The sequence below is a fragment of the Scyliorhinus canicula genome, chromosome 6 (genome assembly GCF_902713615.1).
Source record: "Scyliorhinus canicula chromosome 6, sScyCan1.1, whole genome shotgun sequence".
Taxonomy (NCBI): domain Eukaryota; kingdom Metazoa; phylum Chordata; class Chondrichthyes; order Carcharhiniformes; family Scyliorhinidae; genus Scyliorhinus; species Scyliorhinus canicula.
In genome coordinates, this window is record NC_052151.1 from 131,527,074 (window position 1) to 131,542,792 (window position 15,719).

The window sequence follows — 15,719 nt, forward strand, 5'->3', positions numbered from 1 at the left end:
GCACCAGGGAGGCAACATACCATCCTGGAGTCTTGTTCGCGGCCACAGAAACACCTGTCTATTCCATTAACAATCGAGTCTCCTATGGTGGCACATTTAGTACCCCTCCCCTCTACTGCAGAGCTAACCGTGGTGCCACGGGTTTGGCTGTTGCTGGTTTCCCCTGAGAGGCCATTCCCCTCAACAGTATCCAAAACGGTATATCTGTTCTGCAGCGGAATGGCCACAGGAGATTCCTGCACTACCTGCCTAGCTCTATTGCTCTGTCTGGTGGTCACCCATTCCCTTCCTGCTGCGGAGTCTGAGCCTGCGGCATGACCACCTCTCTATACGTGCTATCCATGATGCTCTTCGACTCACGGATGTTGGATAGTGTCTCCAGCCGCAGTTCCAGCTCTGAAACCCGAGCTTCCAGGAGCTGTATCTGGAGACACTTCCTGCACACTTGCTGACCCTAGGGACTAGAACTGTCCCCAGCCTGCCACATGGAGCAAGAGGAGCAAACCACAGCTTGGAGCTGTCCTGCCATGTCTTATCCCTTTAAATTAAACTTTTGAAATTAAACTTTTGAAATTATGGTTGGTAACTATATCAAATCACTGTCCATGCACATATTGGTGGAATTTCTTTACACCGTATATAACTGCTAAGCCCTCCTTCTCAATCTGGGGGTAAATCCACTCTGCTTCTGAAAGGTTCCTCGAGGCAAATGCGATAGGGCACTCAGAACCATCTGTCACCTTGTGGGGTAATACTGCCCCTACACCCGTCATGATGCCATGCTGACTCAGCTTCATTATGCTATGTATTTTTTTTTTTAACTTTTATTTTTATAAATTTAGTGTCAATTAAGGGGCGATTCTACCCTACACATCTTTGGGTTCTGGGGGTGGGACCCACACAGACTCAGGGAGAATGTGCAAACTCCACATGGACAGTGACCTGGGGCCAAGATCAAACTTGGATCCTCGGTGCCGTGAGGCAGCAGCGTTAAGCACTGCGCCACCAGGCTGCCCTTTATGTATTTCTAAGTGACCTGCTATTATATCCTTTATAATGGATAATTTTCCCAATGACAGGGTGTTACATGGCAGTTTTCTAATCCTCTGGGACTTTATATAGGCTTAGCATAGTTCGGACATCAAGGTGGCGCAGTGGTTAGCAGTACTGCCTCATGGCACTGAGGACCTGGGTTCAGTCCCGGCCCCAGGTCATTGTTGTGTGGAGTTTGCATATTCTCCCCGTGTCTGCATAGGTCTTACCCCACAACCCATAAGATGTGCAGGATAAGTGGAGTGGCCAGGCTAAATTGCCCCTTAATTGGAAAAAAAAGAATTGGGTACTTTAAATATATAAAAAAAGTTTAGCACTGTTGTTTCTGACCCACGTTGCTCACTCTCAAACTGACAGCTAAATTCTTCCATGGTATGGTCACTGTTTCCTGGGGGATATGTTACTCTGGATATGTTACTCTGGAATTCAGTACCTCCTTACACATTATCAGATCCAAAATAACCTGCTCCCTTGTTGGATCCACAGCCGGGGAGGCACAATGGCACAGTGGTTAGCACTGCTGCCTTGCTACACCAGGGACCATTGTGCGATTCCACTCTTTGGCGACTGTCTGTGTGGAGCTTGCACATTCTCACCATGTTTGAGTGGGTTTCCTTCAGGTGCTCTGGTTTCCTCCCACTGTCCAAAGATGTGCCGGTTAGGTGGATTGGCATGCTAAATTGTCCCTTAGTATCCAAAGGTTAGGTGGGCCTAGGTGGGAGTACTCTTTTGGAGAGTCGGTGCGGACTTGATGGGCTGAATGGCCTCCTTCTGCACTGTAAGGATTCTATGATTCTAATATTGTTCTCGGAAACTGTCCAAAATTCACTCTGAATTCTTCCTCATTTTATTTTCATTACATGTGGATTCTACATCTTCTGATCCAATATAATTTCTTGTTATCGTACTTATCTCGTAAAAAGCCAGTCTACCAACTTTCCCTTCCTGCCTATTCTTGCAAAATGTCATATACCTCTGAATATTCAGTTCCCATCTTTGATCTCCTCAAGTTCGATAAAAATATTGCTTTCACACACCGAGAATGTATTCTCTAGCCTTTCAATTGACTTTTTATCCTTGTTTCAGAGAATTTCAAGTAGCCATCTATTTCATCTTCAATTTTTAAAAGAATCTACCAATAATGTGTGTTATGTCATGTCCAGGGAGGTGAGTCTAACAGACATTCATGTGTTAGATCATGACTTGTATTTCCTCACAGTGCAGTGTAATAGAGCCATTCGTGCATCATGGTAGTCCACACGAGTTTTCAGCCTGACACTGCAGACTTCAAATTTAAAACGTGGAAAACAAAAGGATAAAAGCAAATTACTGCTGATGCTTGAATCTGAAACAAAAACAGAAAATACTGAACGATCACAGCAGGTCTGATAGCTTCTGTGGAAAGAGGGGGGAAGGAGGAAGGAGTTCAAAACAAAGGTATCCCTCATTCACTGAAGTTGAGCCAGATAGCTTAGTAAATGGAGCATAACGCTGTGGGAGTTAAGGTTGCCTGTCTTTCAATCTGTGAGGCATCATTATGTTGATGATCATGATACCGATTATTTTCATTATTATCATATTCTCCCCTTTTCACCTCATTGCCTTCCACAATTGAGAGGACAAGTGGGAGGTGTGCTCTTTGGCTTTCACTAATGTTGCTCAATTTCAGCACTTACAAGACGTGTGAGAATGTTAAAAATAGAACATGAGGCTGGGGTAGATTTACATCGCCGCTGCTTTCAAAGTAATCCTTTCAAGCAAATTGCCCCCAGCTACTTTTTAATTCAATGGATGAAATTTTGGCAACACTGATACGTTCCATCTGATGACTGCCATATAGTTTTGGCAAAATTCTACTCCTGTCTAATTTTCCCACTCTCCCTGTACACAATCCCTTCATTCAGTGTCTCCTCTGGGTGCTATATGGGGAAATTACTTGTGTGCACCCTCGTTACCCAGGCATCTGATGCACTGAGCATCAAACTTTAGGATTTTTGACAGTTCTTAGCAGAGCCATCAGATGGGAATATTCAGGCAGGCAATAAAATCCTGACACTTATTCATTTCCTGCTCTACGAGTGTAAATTAAGAGAGCATGTTTCCTACGTCACAACAGCGACTTCACTTCACAAAGCACTTTTAAATGTCCTCAGGTCATGTAAAGCAATATGCAAATATAAATCTTTCTTTCTGTGTTTTAATCTACCACCGTTTCTAGGCATTTTGACCTTCAATTTTTTTCAGGTCTTTATGTGGTCTGTTACTGACTGTCAAGATATTCAATCGTAAGTCTCAAAATGCCCTCTAAACCTTTATTGCGATGTAGAAGTCCCATCAAAATAAAGTCTGGCAGTTGTCTTAATTTGCTGAATATGCTTGCATCTATTAAAAATATGCTTGTCTGGAATAATATTGTTTTTAATATATTTGCCTATTTTCTGGCTTTGTCCCCACTACCTCTGAAGTCACTGAGGGATAATTTTAACATTCAACAGATCAGCCGCACATTATGGAACTCCATTTTATTTTTCTTCCATTTATCTGCGACCATCAATGGTTAAAAAGTTAAACTCCATCCCACTGACTCCTGTTACAATATGGCATCACACTCAAAGGCCAATTTTCATTATGAATTCAGGTAATGAATGGCGGTTGTCATTTTGTCCATGAGAACCATTACTGCCCAGTGTGGATTTACTTCCACCTTATGTCGTGTTCACGCAAGTGTTGAAAACAATCTGCAAGATAATAATAATCTTTATTAGTGTCACAAGTAGGCTTAAATTAAGACTGCAATGAAGTTACTGTGAAAATCCCCTAGTCGCCACACTACGGTGCCTGTTCGGGTTCACAGAGGGAGAATTCAGAATGTCCAATTCACCTAACAAGCACATCTCTCAGGAATTGTGAGAAGAAACCGGAGCACCTGGAGGAAGCCCACGCTGACACAGGGAGAGCTTGCAGACTCCGCCCAGATAGTGACCCAAACCGGGAATTGAACCCGGGTCCCTGGAGCTGTGAAGCAACAGTGCTAACCACTGTGCTACTGTAACGATTAGCCCATTTGATTATTCACTTCCTAGTCAAGGTTAAATCTCACAGCCCAAATCTGATCAGCTAACTCAGTGCCTATCCGATGGGATTACAAAGAAATTACAGCAAAGAAACACGCTCTTCAATCCAACAAGTCTGTGCCAGTGCTCACACTCCACCTGAGCTTCCTTCTACCTGTCTTCATTCCACACGATCAGTGTATGTTGTTATTCTTTTCTTTCTTAGGTGCTTATCCAGCTTCCCCTTGAATATATCATAGTCACCTCAACTACTCTATGTGGCAGTAAATTCCACATTCTGACCACTCCTTGGGTAAAGAATAAATCTGAGATAAACTGAATTTTGTGATTTGCCTCTCCATCACTCAGTGCCTTTACTCATAATAGAATTGCAAGCCCTTAATAGACATGTCCTAACACCAGCCTAGTTTTATCAGCACACAACAATAATCGGTCATTTTAACTACAACTTGGGTCCACAAATGTTGTCCTTCACAATAGAAAACAACTGATAAAATATGTTTTTTTGCTTTTACTTTTCTTTTTCATTCACAATACTGCCCGTTATGACCATTCTATCAACAACATTCCCTCTTCAGGTGGGGAATGGCAGCCTGATTTATTCACTTTATATGGCTTGTATCGGTTCCATTGCAACTGAGTAACAGCAAATGACTATCTGACGAAGAATTATCCCTCCTTCCTTGCTCACTTTCTCTCTACTGAAACAGGAATCGAGGAAACGTCACCAATGGAGAACAGAATTTTAATTCAGCCATTTATTTGAACCCTTGCCATATGACTCGAAATCAGAGGCTCTACAGCCACACAGACACTCTCAATTTTTGGAGTTGAAATGAAATTTATTTTGCATATAGTTTAAAATGGGTGCAAACTCCACTGTTACATGATTGTTTTGTTATGGTATCGCAGAGAAGTTCGTGCAGTACCGTGGTGGCTACTGGGGAAAAGTCTGCGGATTTCAAGCAATGTAAGAATGTTCTAAAGTTTTATAATCATATACCTTGTTTGAGACCAGCCATCTTCAATGAGAAGCCAAGAACAAAAGTGCAGTCCCCTAGAAAGTTAATTTGTAAAATTAACTTTGTAAAATATAGATGTTTTGCTGTTCGTCACGGTAGATTTCTTTGCATTTAGTAAAACAGGCCAAAATTCACAAGGCGGGATTCTCCGTTAGCTGATACCGAAATCGCAAAATGCAATTGGCTGGAGAATAGGTTCCGCCGCCAAAATCGTGGCCGGCACTGATTTGACGCCAAACTGCAATTCTCCGTTACCTCGACAGCAGCGCCAATGTGGTCTGGAACGCACGTACAGTAAACACTCTTTCATGTCATTGGTGAGCCCAATCTGGGGCCTCGCGAAGCTCCGCCTCCGATGGGCCGAGTTCCCAACAGCGTAGTTCACTTGTGCTTTTAAAAACCGTGAAACCGGTGTGGCTGTTGCTGAGGGAGGGAGAGGGGGTACGGAAAGCACCAAAATCACCATAGTTTGCTGACAGTTGTGCTGCTGGCTGGGTCGCATCTGCCAGGGCCGGGGAAGAGTAGTGGGGGCGTGGCCAGGAGGTGGGCTGTGGGGTCATTGTGGATGGGTACCGAACTGCAACCATGTAGATGTGCATACCGCTAACAGCCCACTGTGAACTTAGGGTCATGGATTGTATAGGAGTCCACCCAGACCACCCCACTAAGTGCCCTCTGGCCCCAGCTGACCCATCAGCTGTATGGGCATGCTCCAGCACAACCAGTGGTATTTGTTGGCTGGGATGAGTGATACTTAGAATTTAAAGATGGTACAAGACAAGGGGAGATAGGTGCTATCTGGCGAAAGCACATTCAGGTTGACGTCAGGTTATTTTCACACACAAAGGGTGCAATTTTCCCAAAATTTGGCAAATTGTCAGTTCTGGCACAAAAACCGGTGTGAATCCTGATGGCCAAGTGGCCTGATCCAGATTACAATTTTTAGGTACTTTGGAAAAAAAATTATTTGCTCACAGGCACGTCAGAAAGATGGCAGTGAAGACGCCAGCTCCCCGCTTCACAGAGGGGGCCCCACCTATCTGCTTGATGCCGCAAAGAAGAGAAAGGGAACAATCTACTCTCAGGTTGGCAGGAAATCCTCCAGCAAGATCACAATCGCTTCTTGGAAGATGGTGGCAGCACTGGCCACTGCCAGCAGCCTGCTCAACAGGACAGGGGTGCAATCCCACAAGAAAATGAATGACCAACTCCATTCTGCCACAGTAAGTGTTCCCAGTCTCCTCTTTGCACTCCAAATTGTCGCACCCCTCAGAATGTAACCTCGCCCCCACATGCTGCCACCTAGCAGATTCTCCAGCACCCAACCTCCCGCAAGCTTCCTCACACACCCCGATATTCCTCTTCTCACAACCCTCCCTGCTCATGCGCTATGCCCACACACACACCAGGTTTCTTCAACATCTGACCCGCCAGGCGGGATAGCTAACATTATCTCCATTTGTGTTCCTGCAGGATAAGCTTGCTCACAACTGCCGCCAGCGAGCGAAGATGGGCGGTGCAATGCCAGAGCTGAAGATTCCAACTTCTTTTGAGGAGAGAGTCCTGTAGCTCTCAGGGGAGGAGCAGGAGGATACAGTCCATCCATCACCTCACGGATGCACATATGAGCGGATGCCTGTGAAATACCACAGAGGTTCCCTGTGGAGCCCTGGAAGGAGCCTTTGGATGGCGTGATCGTTGATGGCCACATTGAGTGGGTGTCCTCTGCCGCCACATTCACAACGACATAGCAGGTCCCAGGCTCCTTCGCAAGGCTGAGTCTTTGACGGAACGTGCTGTTGGACAGTTCTATGAAGGACACACGAGTCTGGTAGATCCTTGGTCCTCTTCAGCACTTTTGTTCCCTCTGTATGGCTGGTGCAGTCACCAGCCACTGGTCCTGCTTTGTGGCCCCCTGGTCTTGTTCTTCAGGATCTTCCCTTGGAGTTGCTGCATTCTGCTGTTGGGCCTGGGTTCCTCCAGTGCAGTGGTTAGTAAGAGAGCCAGCTCCACTGGCTCTATCCCGAAACTGATGGGAATCCTGTGAGGGGTGAGACAGAACGAGAGTCCTGTTCATGTCGCAGCTGCTGACCATAGTTATCTCCCCTGACCCATTGCCCTTCCTGACCTGGAAGTACCCAGGCCCAGAGTTTCACTGGTAGCGATCTCAATTCCCAGCTCAGGTGTCCACTCATCTCCAGAAAAGGGCCGGCCCCCGGCAAATACCCTTGCCCGTTGAGACACACCTGTAGCCTTTGGTTTGTGGTTCATAGAATCTACAGTGCAGAAGGAGGCCATTCGGCCCATCGAATCTGCACCGGCTCTTGGAAAGAGCACCCTACCCCCTACCCAAGGTCAACACCTCCACCCTATCCCCATAAGCCAGTAACCCCACCCAACACTAAGGGTTGCCATTGTGTTATAAATTTAAACTAGTGTGGTGAACCACTGTGTGCACCTGTATTAGGGGATGTTAGGTAGGACCTGCACTACAGGTTCGCCGGTAGCCCCTGTCGGATGGCTCCGCCCATATGAAGCCGTATAAATATGCGTGTCCTCCTTCTGATCAGCCATTTCGCCAGCTGCAGTAGGAGGCCACGCATCTGACTGTAATAAAGCCACAGTTGCACCAATCTGAGTCTTTCGTGCAATTGATCGTGTATCAATTTATTACACTCAGATTTACTAAGAGATGGGTATCAGAATCAAACCAGATCACCTGCAACTGGATCCGTACTCGCCCACGCCAGAAAGGACTTTAATCACTGGCTAACTCCGGACTCATTTTTAACAGGGGGTGAATGTGGTGAACCACTGTGTGTACCTGTATTAGGGGATGTAAGGTAGGACCTGCACTACAGGTTCGCCGGTAGCCCCTGCCGGCTAGCTCCGCCCATAAGGAGCCGTATAAATATGCGTGTCCTCTGTCTGATCAGCCATTTCGCCAGCTGCAGTAGGAGGCCACGCATCTCACTTTAATAAAGCCACAGTTGCACCAATCTGAGTCTTTCGTGCAATTGACCGTGCATCAACTAGATCTGCAATGAATAAACAAAGTGGGGCTGAATAGCCTTAGAATTTCTCCCACACCATAACTTTGGCAGAAAATCTTGTTTGTATATATAACAGGGCTCCTGCCGAACCTCTGCTAAAGGTCTGGTGGCAAGGTAGGAGAAACCTCAAGGAAATCCATCTCCATAACATTGTATGAAAGATGTAGCGCAGATATAAAGAATTAATAAGAAAGGTGAAATAATAACCAGAGAATACAGTCTCATATTATTCGTCATAAATGCTATAAAGTCAGGAATTTTTGGATTGCATTTATCCCTAAAATAGAAAAAGTTCTATTGAGAAAGTTACCTCTAATATATTAGGGAGTTTTAGTCATGGATTTCCCTGATGCCCTGCCATCAGGAAGCAGCCAAATCAGGACCCTACTACAGCCCTGGTCAATGAGCCCCATGCCAGATCCCAGCAGATTAACATGATCAAGGCGAGTGCATTTGGGTTAGGGTACCTGCACTGTTCTATTGATAAGATGAGGAAGCAGGGTACAAATGTTTCTTTGGGAATGCTTGGAAAGTACCAAAGGAAAAGCAGTTCCACGTGATATTCAGCTGAAACAAGAATCCTCTCTGGTACAACACAGACAGAGTCTAGACTCTTTATTGCAGCCTCAGGGCATTCACATTCCACTAAGGCTTTCTTGAGGGTGTAAAAGGTGGAATTCCCTGGGTATTTAGAGAGGCTGTGTGTTTGCGTATGAATGTGTGAGAAGAGAGACATTAGCAATTGCATACCATCTTAGCTCTTGTTCCTTGTTCTATAAACTTCAGAAAGTATATGATCCCCTGCAAGAAATAGTATCTGTCCTGTTTGCAATTGAGTTATTTTTTCCAGAGACTTATTTTTTAAAGCAAGCTCTAATTATCTCACCCACTTATTACCTGTTATGTTGAAAATTAGCTTAGTTTTCTTTGTAATTCATTCTGAATTTTAAATTGTGAAAGAAATAATATTACATGTGGTATGTTGTGAGATGCAACATTAAGAAATGGGAAATGAGCACTCAGTGTCTTTCGAGCTAACTGTGTAATACGAGGAATTCCCTCAGGCATTATAATGGAGCTAAGGAAGACCTGAATTATACAGGAAATTGGGTTTGATCGATGACAGAGATTATGCACAATCATTTGTTTTGCCTCATGAAGCCATCTCTTTATATTTGAACTAATTGGCCAAGCAAAGAAGCAAACAAATTATGTTTGCATTTGCTCTACCTGCAAACCAGTTTGCAGCTTCCGTCAGAGAGAATTGTGCAAAGAAAGATTAGAGTAAAAAAAAACAATGGATGTTTAATGAAAAATCGTAAGCAAATACTTATCAGCTTTCCAATTTTTAGCCTTCACTGTTTTCTGACTGCAGGTTAAAAAGCATCACAGGAAATCCGATGTGAAAAAATATCTTAATGTTTAGGTGAAAGTGAAACAAATTGTAATTAGAAATCTTTGGGTTTCAATCAACAAAACCAATCAGGAAGAAATGGTACAACATTTTGCGTAAACAACACACAATTCCTTCTGTCTACACACATTACAATGCTAAAAGGGGAGTGCAAGCACCATTAGCTGTCGTCTCAGTGCGTCCCTCTGGAGCTTTGCTCAGCTGTCTGTGTGCGGCACAGGCAGCTAAAGCTATATTAATATTGGCACACAAAAAAGATCTGGAGGCCAAACATTGACAATCCAATACTGCTATTGTAATAATAACGGAGTGGAATTTCTTATCAGCTGGAAAATAAAGAGCCTAACCGCATCAGAATTCCAGGAGTTAAGCAATTTTAGTGCATGTAAATCTCTCGCTGATGAGACACCAGCAACGTTAAATCATCCTCTGGCAAAAGGGAATGCATCACTTAAAGAAACAAGGCTGTTTTAAGGAATGCTTTCCTTGCAGCAGCTGATTGCTTTGTTACTAGCTGTTGTAAGAAAGTTGTCTTCTCAATCTGACCTTCGAAAGGCTACCATCACTATATCAATTGTTCTCTGCGGAGACATGGCAGCCTTCCGCCTTCCATCTTCACAATGAGGTCAATAGTGGAGCACCTCAAAGGAGCACCAGTAGGAGAACACTTAAGATTACACACTGGTATTTGATTGTGTTTCTTTAAATTGTCAATGGGTGAGTGTTGATCAGGCAATGTGATTTGATAAAAATGTCCATCCTAGTTTTTAGGTTGCTGCGGTCCTAAGGTGGATGGAAGGAATGGGACTGATACTCGTGGAGATTTCAGTTCAGGACAATAGGGAAGATTTTGCCAAAGGGCTTTTCACTGACTTGCTGTTGGAGAGCTCTTGAGACTGACAGGATTGGTCTGTCTCACTCTTTCCTCTGTTCCTTCCTGGTCTTCAGATTTCTCCACATCCTCACCTTCCTCCTCAGATGATTTGATGAACCAGATAACTTGATAGAAACACTATAAACATAGAAAATAGGAGATGGAGTAGGCTATTTGGCCCTTCGAGCCTGCTCCATCATTTTACAGATTCATAGCTGATCTTTTATCTCAACACCATACTGCTGCTCTCTCCCCATACTGCCTGAAAGCTTTAGAGTCTAGAAATCTATATATTTCCTTCTTAAATGTGTTCAGCAACTTGGTCTCCACAGCTTTCTGCGTTGGAGGATTCCACAGTTTCAAGGATAACATATCACAATAAAACATGTTTTCACGGTTCCTAGGAATTGTCTATGAGGATCTAAAGGAATCAAGGATTCAATAGTTATTCCAGACTAAATACAGATTCAACAGTTGGATCTTACTAAAAATTATGGCCCATGACATTGCTGAAGGATTACTCAGCAAGGATACTTCTGTTACAAATATGTGGTTGTACAATATTGTTATGTTTTGGGACTGTGTCTTTAATTTTGGATAAAATTAAAGGGATCACGTGGCCTGCTCTGAAGTCAGCTTAACAACAAGCCTGAGTGATGTGATTGTTAAAGATTAAAGGGAGGTCTAGGTTGTTTGTTGTAGGAAATGTGTAAGACGTTCACACTTGGGGACAATACCAGCAACATCTGTGTTTAAAGTGGTTGGGCAGATATTCTCTAAAGCCCCAGGGAACTGTTGAGTTGTGTTGGGTTATAAACAGTTATGCTTTAACTTCCATTTATTTTCAAGATAAAAGCGAGGTGAGGTCTCAAGGATTGCTAATTAGTATTTCTACCTGGATATAAGGCTGAAGTGGCCTTTTCATGGAAATGGGCTTTGAGTGTGGTTTCTAAGATATCCCTGAAACCTGCAGACACAGTCCATCTGCTGGGATCAGGGGAGAGAGAGCATCTAGATCTCTATGGTTCACCATGCAGCAATGCAGGTGTGAGCTCATGTTCAGATCAAAAAGACCTGCTCGTGAACAAATTTAAAAGGTGTCTAGAAGATTTGCAGCTTGCACTAAAGGGAGAATTTCCAGGAAAATATTTCACTGTGAAAGACAGTTAAAAGCTACCATGTTGGGAAAGGAAAGGAATAAAAGTAAATCTCAGAAGCTATGAATCATATTAGACTAGATCCAGTAAAATTGAATTTAAGGAACATGCAAACATACTTGTGAACTGTTTTTGTTTTGGTGGTGATTAAAGTAAAAAGGGAAAGTTCTGTTCTGTAGTTTAAAGTAGAAATTGCCTATGAAAATAAAGTCAAAAGCGCTTTTAGTCTGGAAACAGTCGCAGCGAAGCAGTCTAGAAACATGTCCTGCCGTCAGTTATTGTTGGAAAAAACAAAGGGCGTGGGGAAGATTTTCCGTGTCCTCAGCGTAGGTCACCATTGGCTCCCGGCGGGATGTTCTGGGATTTCCCATTGAATCCAACCAGATCCACCATCAGTGGGATAGGATGACCCCACTGGTGAGAATGGTTGTAAATCCTCCCCAAAGAGTGCAATCACAGGAAAACCAGCAGAGCTGGGCAAATGAAAGAGTAAGACTGAGAACAGAGCCGGTCGATATAAGAATGTGAGAAAGAGTGAAAGCAGAGTGATAGCCTGAACTTTGGAGCTCCTGAGGTGACATCAGTATTCAAAGGTGATATGGGGAAAGTGAAAGCAGCTGATTAGGTGAGTACGATCGGGTAAGTACTTACTACTTTTATCACTTATAGTTTGTAAGGTCTATATTTTGTGGTCAATTGTTTGTAAGGGCTATATTTTGCAGCAATGAGTTCAGGGAAGAAGGGCCCTAGATTAATCAATATTATTTGAATTTAAGTATCTTCCAAAAGGTTGAATTTAAAGCAGCAAGACATGGCAGGAGAGCTCAAAGTTGTGATGTGCTCCCCCTGCTCCATGTGGGAAGCCAGCAACAAATCCAGTGCCCAGAGCTATCGTGTGTGCAGCAAATGTCTCCAGCTGCAGCACTTGGAAGCCTGAGTTCTGGAGCTGGTGCGGCAGCTAAGGACACTGTGAAGCATCTGCAAAACAGAGGGTATCATGAATAGCACGAATTGAGAGGTGGTCACATCGCAGGCAAAGGTGTCACAGGTGGGAAGGGAATGGGTGACCACCAGGTAGAACAAGAGGCCTAGGTGGATACGGCAGGAATCTTCTGTAGCCATTCCCCTGCAAAACAGATATACCACTTTGGATACTGTTGGGGGGCGTGACCTATCAGGGGAATGCATCCTTCGGAGTGGCCAGGTCGACCTTGGGTGCGACTACACCTCGTATTCATTGGTTCATTCATGGGCTCCATGTTAGAACAAAGAACAAAGAAAAAATAAAAGTACAGCACTGGAACAGGCCCTTCGGCCCTCCAAGCATGTGCTGAAGATGCTGCCCGTCTAAACTAAAATCTGTATCCCTCTATTCCCATCCTATTCATGTATTTGTCAAGTCTCCCCTTAAACGTCACTATCGTACCTGTCTCCGCCACCTCTTCTGGCAGCAGAGTCCAGGCACCCACTACCCTCTGTGATTACACCAATGTCTCCTAGTAATTGACCTCTACAACCTGGGAAAAAGCTTCCGACTATCCACTCTGTCCATGCCCCTCATAATTTTGTAGGTTTCTACCAGGTCACTGCTCAACCTCCTTCGCTCCAGTGAGAACAAACCGAGTTTATCCAACCTCTCCTCATAGCTAATGCCCTCCATATCAGGCAACATCCGTCAAACATCCTTTGCACCCTCTCCAAAGCCTCCACGTCCTTCTGGTAGTGTGATGACCAAAATTGAACACTGTATTCCAAGTGCAGCATGACTTGTCAATTATATTCAATACCTCCTTGACTACCTTCTCCACCTGCATTGCCACTTTGTGGCCTATGGAACTGTATACCCAGATCCCTCTGCCTGTCAATACTCTTAAGGGTTTCACCATTCACTCTATATTTCCCACCTGTATTATATCTTCCAAAATACATTATCTCACATTTGCCTGAACGAAACTCCAGCTGCCATCTCTCTGCCCAAGTCTCTAACCTATCTATATCCTGCTGTATCCTCGACAGTCCTCATTACTATACGCAATTCCACCAACCATTGTGTCATCCGCAAACTTACTAATTATACCAATTTCATTCTCCTCCAAATCATTTATATATACTACAAACAGCAAAGGTCCCAGCACTGATCCCTGTGGAACACCGCTAGTCACAACCCTCCATTCAGAAAAGCACCCTTCCACTGCTACTCTCTGTCTTCTATGATCGAACCAGTTCTGTATCCATCTTGTCAGCTCACGTCTGATCCCGTGTGACTTCACCTTTTGTACCAGTCTGCCATGAGGGACCTTGTCAAAGGCCTTACTAAAGTCCATGTGGACAGCATTCATTGCCCTACCTTCATCAATCATCTTTGTCACTTTCTCAAAAAACTCTATTAAGTTAGTGAGGCCCGACCTCCCCTTCACAAAACCATGCTGCCTCTCGCTAATACGTCCACTCGCTTCCAAATGGGAGTAAATCCTGTCTCGAAGAATTCTCTCTCAATAATTTCCCTACCACTGACGTAAGGCTCACCGGCCTGTAATCCTGGATTATCCTTGCTACCCTTCTTTTTTTTTTTAAATTTTAGAGTACCCAATTAATTTCTTCCAATTAAGGGGCAATTTAGCGTGGCCAATCCACCTAGCCTGCACATTTTTGGGTTGTGGGGGCGAAACCCACGCAAACACGGGGAGAATGTGCAAACTCCACACAGACAGTGACCCGGAGCCGGGATCGAACCTGGGACCTCGGCGCTGTGAGGCAACAGGGCTAACCCACTGTGCCACCGTGCTGCCCCTTGCTACCCTTCTTAAACAAAGGAACAGCATTGGTCATTCTCCAGTCCACTGGGACATCACCTGTAGTCAGTAAGGATACAAAGATTTCTGTCAAGGCCCCATCAATTTCCTTTCTTGCTTCCCTCAATATTCTGGGGTCGATCCAATCAGGTCCTGGGGACTTGTCTACCTTAATGTTTTTCAAGACGCCCAATAGCTTCTCTTTTTGGATCTCAATGTGACCCAGCCTATCTACACACCCTTCCCCAGACTCATCATCCGCCAAGTCCTTCTCTTTGGTAAATACAGATGCAAAGTACTCATTTAGTACCTTGCCCATTTCCTCTGGGCAAGATTCCTTCCCCTGTCCTTCAGTGGGCCAACTCTTTCCCTTGCTGTATTCTTGCTCTTTATATATGTACAAAAAGCCTTGGGATTTTCCTTAATCCTGTTTGCCAATGACTTTTCGTGACCCCTTTTAGCCCTCCTGACTCCTTGCTTAAGTTCCTTCCTACTTTCTTATATTCCTCACGGGCCTTGTCTGTTCCCAGCCTTCTAGCCCTGACAAATGCTTCCTTTTCCTTTTGGACTCAGTTGGGAAGGCCTGCAGTAAACCCCCAACATTGTAAGGAGCATCCTTAGATCGATAGTCCAACTAGTGCACCTGTCCTATTCTTGAGCTCTACCTATACTGCCTTTCTGCCCCCTGAGGTGTCCTCCCGCACTACAGCTAACTATTCTCCCTAACCAGTAAGTAGTGCAAGTCCCCCACCCCTTTTACACCCTCCTCAATCTCACCTGAAACATCTAAATCCTGGAACGTTATCCCAGGTTCCGCAACTTGCCATACTTATCCTTCATTCTCACAGGAACATGCCTGTCCTGAATTCCTATCAACTGATAGTTGAATGCTCCCACATGTCAGATGTTGATTTATCCGCAAACATCTGCCCCAAGCTAGATTCTTCAGTTCCTGCCTAATATTGTTATAATTAGCCTTCCACCATTTAGCACCTTCACCCGAGGACCACTCTTATCCTTGTCCACCAGTACCTTCATACTTATTGAATTGTGGTCACTGTTCCTGAAATGCTCCCCTACTGAAACGTATGCCACCAGGCCGGGCTCATTCCCCAATACCAGGTCGAGTACTTGAGACAAGTTCAAATATATCAATGCACTAGTTGGACTATCGATCTAAGGATGCTCCTTACAAACTCTGCCCCATCCAATCCCCAACACGAAGTGAGTCAATATTGAAAAAGTTAAAATCCCCCACCAAAACAACCTTGTTGCTTTTA

The 15,719-nt window shown here is 44.4% G+C and overlaps 1 long non-coding RNA gene across 1 annotated transcript in view; it reads right to left on the reverse strand.

Annotated features, from left to right (window-relative positions):
• Window positions 1-3,675: 3,675 nt before the first annotated feature.
• LOC119967498 overlaps window positions 3,676-15,719 on the reverse strand; it is a 78,053-nt gene continuing 66,009 nt past the window's right edge. Inside the window, exon 5 of the long non-coding RNA XR_005461001.1 lies at window positions 3,676-3,791. This is a non-coding gene — a long non-coding RNA (uncharacterized LOC119967498). The remainder of the gene's footprint in view (window positions 3,792-15,719) is intronic.